A 7,628-nucleotide genomic window follows, 5' to 3' on the forward strand; every position below is an offset into this window, starting at 1 on the left:
ACTGTGTCTCCAGAGCTTAGCACTGTGCCTGGTGAATAGTAGGTGCTTAATAAATGCTTATCGAATTGAATCCAGGCCCCACCAAGAACCACCCCTCTCTCACCTCCCCCATATTGTTCTGGTTATTCTCAAAATTAGAACAATTCCATAGCATACACAACTCACCCCCACCAGCCCTACATATACACATAGATATACACATACGAACAGCCCAAGTTCACAACCAACCATCCTTTTCCTTAGAGACTTGATTTAATTTGTCAAATGTTCATCAAACCCGTGTTATATAGATGATTGTACCGGTCCTAGAGATAGAAAAATAAAACAGGCTCGGCCTTCAAGGAACTTACATTCCACGGAGAATACCCTACGAACAGAAGTAACTAAATGCAAAGTATATTTTGTACAATGTAACTTTAAGAAGGAGCGAGTGTAAATAATGGGAATCTCAGAAAAGGCTCCTTGAAGAAGGTAGCACCTGACCTGTGAAGGAAGCTAGGGGTTCTATATACTGGAGGTAAATTGGTAGTGTGCATTAAAGACCTGGGAATTATTTGTGCAAAGGCAAATAGGAACCAGATGTAGGTGGGTAACAGCTAACAGATTAGTTTAAATTAAATAGGGAGTGCATGCAGCCTATAATAGGAAATGAGACAACAAAAGCAAGTGGGAGCCAGATTGTGAAAGGCTTTTAAATGCCAGGCTGAGGAGATTGTATGTCCGTAAACACCTGGGGATGCTCTTGACTCCATGGTTCTCCCAGACAAGAATATCAAAAGTTCAAAGTTCTCTGTGGGTCTACAGTACCCAGAACCCAGGCTCTTGAGTTCCCATCAGTATGTTTGCCTTTTCTAATCAGCCAAAGAACACAGTTCAAAGCACAGGCCTTTCATTTAACAGCAAAGTTAAAAAAAAAAAAGGATAGCAAATATTTTCCCCATAAACAGGGGCACACTCCCACAAATAAACACCCACCCACACCCCATCCTTAGGAAAAATGGATGTAGGTAGGGGATGTTCATAGTGTGGTAAAAATTATTTGTGATAAAGATTAATATTCCCGTTTTTAGCTAACTCATTTGGGAGGGGGCCACACCTGATCCACCATGAGGTTACCTTTACTACTGAGCTCAGAAAGGCAGCTTTTGAAGGACCTCCCCTTTTGGGGGAGGAGAGATTGAACGCTGGCTGAAGGGAGGCAGGCTTCTTCTGGCAGGCTAGGTGTCTTCTGGAACTCTTTTTCCTTCTGGGCCCTTGCCCTGGTGGCTCACATTTGTGTTCTGTCTTGGGCAACTAATGTTCTGGTGGGCAAGTGTTTGTGCTCTCGGTGTGGCAACTGCGGTCCCGGTGGAGAGTGAGCAACCTTAGACTGGTGGGCTGTTCAGGTGTTTAGTGAGTTTAATTACGGAAAACCCTAATAAGCTAAATTTAGAGTTAAGAGCATTTCTCTGTATTTCTATTTTCCTATTTCCTTATCTTTGATTTTTATTAGTTTCACCTTTGTTGTTTAATTAATTCCCAAGTAATAAAATCTGATCCTTTTGTGAACTAAAGCATTAGAGGCTCCGTTCTTATTGACCTGGGAGAAATATCTTAAAAGGGCAGTTCAGAGGGGAGGGTTAAACCTAAAAGGTCCCTCATATTTCCAGGACCCCAGTATTAAGGCAAGTCACCCAAATAACGCTCCATATATCAAATTTTGGCCCTCACAATAGAGAGGCATATATGTGTAGGGAACACAGCCAGGGCACATTCACAGCACTTAAGATAAAAGAGGAAATGTTTCTCTGCTTTTGCTTTTTCTACAAAAAAGTTGTCTGTGTGCTTCTTTCAAAGCCTTGAGTAGTCAAGATTCATCATCCAGGAAGAAAGTCCTTACCTCAGGCACCAAGCCCTTTTGACTCAGGACAGAATCATTTCTAGCTAGCTTGTGCTCTTAAACTTAAGTCTATTTAAAAAATTTATTCACTGAGGTTTGGGTGCTGTCTGAGACCACATCCTAGTTTAGGTCTATCAAGTTCATGTGGCTCCCCATTTAATTTCAAACAACTCAACTTCATCTACTCATCATCTGAGTGGAGACTAATCTTGGAGCACTGGGCCATTGCCAGTTGTCTTGACTTGTTGCCACTGGACTCTGATGACTCTGGAGGAAGGAGTGAGATTGATGACTTTGCACAGCTCTGCTTCACTTAAATCCAATTCACTTGCAAATCAAGACAACACCCTCCTGATGTCATTGGTCCCCTGAAGAACATGTAACAAACTGCCAAGGCTTCTGGAATTCTTGGATTACCCAGTTTCTACATGCCAAAACTCTTTTTCTCTCCTGTGCAAAAAACCAAACCAAACCAAAACCAAAAAATAAATAAATAAATAAAACCCCCACAGCAGGAGATGGTGCAGTGGATAGAGCACCGACCCTGAAGTCAGGAGGACCTGAGTTCAAATCCTGCCTCAGACACTTGACATTTAACCCTCATTGCCCCGCCTCCCCCAAAGTGCTAACCTTCGATGTAAGCTCTTCCAGTTTCATAAAAGGAACCTTAGAAGTCATCTAGTCTAACTTCTTCATTTAAAAGATAAAGAATTGTGGTACAGGCAGTTTAAGTGACTTGCCCAAGGTCACACAACTAGTCAGTGGCAATGCTAAGACCAGGACTCTGGCCTTCTAACCCTAAGTACAGTATTCTTTTCACTCAATCACATTTTCTTTATCCCTCACTGTGACTCTGGGCCAGCCTGGAAAACAAAATCAGACTTGCAAAAAGAAATCACAAAACAATACATTTAGGGTTAGGAGAATTCTTCTCCAACTGTCACAAAGGGAATAGAGATTTCTCTCATGGGATACAAATCTCTGTCTCAAGGCAGTAAGGTGGGGTTTAGGCCTGAAGTCAAGAAGACCTAAGTTAAAAATCTAGCCTCACATACTTCCTAGCTGGGTGACCCTGGGCGAGTCACTTAACTTCTGTTTACCTCAACTGTAAAACTGGGATGATAATAGTACCAACCTTCCAGGGTTGCTGTGAGGATGAAATGAGAAAATATTTGTAAAGCACTTAACACAGGACCTGGCACATAGTAGATGCTTAATAAATACTTATTCCTTTTCTCCCTCCTCTCCAGGGACAGAACCAGAAGTAAGTTCAGCTAATACAATTCAGATAATAGTGTTAGTTTGGATCAAAACACAGGCCCTTTTCCTTCTTCAAAAGTGCATGCTGGGGGCAGCTAGATGGCGCAGTGGATAGAGCACTGGCCCTGGAGTCAGGAGTACCTGAGTTCAAATCCGGCCTCAGACACTTAACATTTACTAGCTGTGTGACCCTGGGCAAGTCACTTAACCCCAATTGCCTCACTAAAAACAAAAACAAAACAAAACAAAAAAAAAAAAAAAGTGCATGCTGTGCAGGGGCAGCTAGATGGCGCAGTGGATAGAGCACCAACCCTGGATTCAGGAGGTCCTGAGTTCAAATCTGGCCTCAGACACTTGACACTTACTAGCTGTGTGACCCTAGGCAAGTCACTTAACCCCAATTGCCTCACCAAAAAAAAAAAAAAAATGCATGCTGTGTGTGGGTCAGCATGAACCACCAACCCAAACAGATTCACGGATATTCCCATACACTATGTTAGGGGAGAAATATCTCCTTTTGGAGTTCATGTTCTAGGTAACTGATGCTGAACTCAATCTACCACAATGCAGAAATTATAGAGATAAAAACCTAGGTTTCCTTATGCTTAAGCACAGGGGTAGAAAACTAACCCCCAATCTCTGATTAGAATTCTAACCAGAAGGCAGGTAGGTATTGCAGTGGATAAAGCACTGGCCTTGGATTCAGGAGAACCTGCATTCAAATCCGGCCTCAGACACTTTCTATGGTCCTCACCTTTATCTGTAGGCTCATCTTGTCTTTCTTTTACTTGACTTTTAGCTCCTTAAAGTGGGGCACTGTTTCCAGGCTGCAGTATCCCAAGCTTAAGAAGTCCTAGGTGGTATGATTTAAGGAGAATCAAGTTCTTCATCAGCCCGGCCTGTTCCCTAGTCCTTAGATGACCCCAGACCAACTTGCTAATCAACCATCTTTGTGTGTTGTGATTGTTAGCTCCGACAAGCCTCTGCCCCTCCCCGACCTGGGCCACTGCTACTGGAGCCTACCTTCTGGTTCTCAGCAGGGGTGTAAAATCCAAGTTCTACCTCAGCACCAGCATAGACCCCTGTAGTCTGCCCCCTGCCCAGGGCTCAGCCCACTTATCAGACTGTGAGCTTAGTTCCAGACTATACTGGTGCTTCAGCTGATTCAGAGGCTATGGGGGTCTGCTTCTCTGGTGAGGCCTTCCTGGGACTGGATCTGTGTCAGGGTGACTATGGGGTTGGGCTTGACTCCTGTATTAGCACAGCATCTCCCTCCTTCTGACCTTCCAAGCCGTTCTTGGTTAGAAGATGATTTCAGCACATTCTTCTGTGAGTTTTGCTGCTCCGGGCATTTTCCTATGGCGTTATTTGGATGTTTTTTGGAGTGATCGTGTCATGAGTTTGGGAGCTCACTGCCTTTCCTCTGCCATCTTAGCTCCACCCCAGAAGTCTAGCTGTGTAACTCTTATGACATTGAAGGAAGCATGAGATTATGAATCTGTCTTTCCTTAAAACTTCTATAGCCTAAAACAATGTATGAGACTGCAACATATAAAAGAATCACTTTTCTGTCACTCTGACATAATTTTGTATATAGGAAATCTGGTTAGAATGTCTTTTTTTTCTGGGTATTGGGGGTTAAGCGACTTGCCCAGGGTCACACAACTAGCAAGTGTCAGGTGTCATAGATAAATAGCACATGTCTTATCCTCATTTCCTCCTAATAAGTCTCAGAGAGGTTAAGTAATTTGTCCAAGATCACACAGCTAAGGAAATGTCAAAGCTAGGAATCAAACCCAGGTCTTCTGACTCTAATTCTGTGATCTTTCTGCTATGCCAGGCCACCTCTTGCTGGGGACAATTTAGATGAAACCTAGAACCCAACACTCTGGGGTCATGTTTGGTAAAAATTGATGGAGTTCTTTGTCCCATAAAACCTCCTTAAAAAGTCACTGGCTAACTCTACCCAGGCCTGGTCGCTAATGATCTCTCCAAAGTCTTCTCCATAAGGAAATTCATGTGAATTGGAACAGATGAGTCCTTGGATCCCTTCTAGCTCTAGGATTCTTAGTATCCAAGATGTGAATGAAAGCTCAGAGGGGCTGCTTATCTAATTTATGAAAGCATGAAGCTGAGATTGATAGTTAATATTGGATAATAGAATCAAGACCCTAAAAGAGCTGTTCAGGCTGAAATGATGGGTTAACTAATTCACCAACTCAGGTTTTTAAGCCATTTGTATAGACGGAAGCAAGAGGAAGTATGTCTCATGCTAAAAGCCAAGGATCTAAGTTCTTTTAAGGATCTCTCACTTCTCTGACTCATTGTCCTCCCCCACACCCAGTTACAACCTGGGAACACTCCCTTTAGCCACCATATGCCCTTTACAAGCATTCAGGTTTACCTTCTAAGGTATCTAAACATAGAACAATTTTATTGATACAGTAAAGGACCCAAGATAGTACTGTGAGACAAGGTGAGGGGCTATATAGGTCCCTGGCAGGAGGACAGTGCTTCAGAAAGGGGGAAAGTTTTCTCTGTTCCAAAAATATTTATAGTATCAACTTTTATAGTGTCAAAGAACTGGAAACTAATTAATTGGAGAATGGCTAAATAAGATATAGTATATACATGGAATGAAATGTTGTCTCTCCACAAGAAATCATGGAAAAGATAGTTTCAGAGAAACCTGGAGGACTTGTATGAATAGAATGACGAAGAGAACTAGAAGAATAATTTCTACAATAACAACAGTGTAAAGACAAACAACTTTGAGGATCTTAAGAATGGCAAATAATGCAATGACCAGCCATGATTCCAGAGGACTAATGATTAAGGAGGTGCCACACCTTTTGACAGAGAAGTGACGGACTCTTGGTGCAGAATGAGACATATGTTTTTGGAACTTGTTTTGCTTACTGTACATTTTTGTTACTAGGGTTTTGGTTTTGGTTTTATTCGTTTTCACTGGGCTAAGTGGAATAGAGAAAGCAAAAATAAGTATAAGATGCCGGCCCCCTCCCCCTCCCCAAAAAAAGAGAAGGCAATAGGAGAAAGGCCATAAGGAATCACAAATGAACAGGACAGCATTTACAGTTACATATTGAATTTAGTATATGTTCAAAAAGAAATGTAAGCTCTAAATAATAGTCACAGTTTTACATGCAATCATCCCCTCTTTTCCCCATTGTATAGAAAGGCTCATTTTGTTTGATGTTAAGTTCAGAATAAAAAGAAAGTAAAAGAAAATTTTTGTGTGTGTGGCAATGGGGGTTAAGTGGCTTGCCCAGGGTCACACAGCTAGTAAGTGTCAAGTGTCTGAGGCTGAATTTGAACTCAGGTCCTCCTGAATCCAGGGCCAGTGCTTTATCCACTGTCATACCTAGCTGCCCCAATAAATTCTTTTTTTTTTAGTGAGGCAATTGGGGGTTAAGTGACTTGCCCAGGGTCACACAGCTAGTAAGTGTCTGAGGCCGGATTTTAATTCAGGCACTCCTGACTCCAGGGCCAGTGCTCTATCCACTGTGCCACCTAGCTGCCCCAAAAATTGTTTAAAAGAAGAAAGAAAGAAGGGGGAAGGAGGGAAGGAAGGAAGGAAGGAAGGAAGGAAGGAAGGAAGGAAGGAAGGAAGGAAGGAAGGAAGGAAGGAAGGAAGGAAGGAAGGAAGGAAGGAAGGAAGGAAGGAAGGAGGGAGGGAGGGAGGGAGGGAGGGAGGAAAGGAGGAAGGGAAGGAAGGAAGGAAGGAACAAAGAAAGAGAAAGAAAAGAAGGAAGGAAGGAAGAAACAAAGAAAGAAAGAAAGGGCTCTCATAAGTCTGTGGGCTCATGTCCAAGTCCTTTCTGTGTCCTTACTGTGTAAATAAAACTCTTCGAGGTTTTGAAACTCTGTAAGCCTGTGTACTTACAAGAGGAACAGGTGGTTACCCTTGGGAAAGGGCCAGATATAGATATAGAAGTTTACGGGTTCCACCTGTGTATGAGCAACAGGCCAATGTAAAGTGAAGGTGGGAATAAAGGGCAGTTGAAAAGGCAGATGAGTTCATCAATAGATCAATAAGCATTTTATTGAGGTGCTGGTGATACAGATATGAAGAATGAAATAATACATACTCCCAAATAGCTTACATTATTTTTCTTTCTCTTTTTAAAAATTGACTTTAGGGGCAGCTAGGTGGCACAGTGGATAAAGCACCAGCCCTAAAGTCAAGAGAACCTGAGTTCAAATCCGAACTCACAGACTTGACACTTACTGGCTGTGTGACCTGGGCAAGTCACTTAACCCACATTGCTCTGCCAAATAAAACAATTTTTTTAATTGACTAAATTTTTTTAACATTCATTTTTTTTTGGCAGGCAATGGGGGTTAAGTGACTTGCCCAGGGTCACATAGCCAGTAAGTGTCAAGTGTGTGAGGCCGGATTTGAACTCAGGTACTCCTGAATCCAGAGCTGGTGCTTTAACCACTGCGTCATCTAGCTGCCCCTTTAACA

Source organism: Dromiciops gliroides, chromosome 2 (genome assembly GCF_019393635.1).
Source record: "Dromiciops gliroides isolate mDroGli1 chromosome 2, mDroGli1.pri, whole genome shotgun sequence".
In the NCBI taxonomy this organism is placed as follows: domain Eukaryota; kingdom Metazoa; phylum Chordata; class Mammalia; order Microbiotheria; family Microbiotheriidae; genus Dromiciops; species Dromiciops gliroides.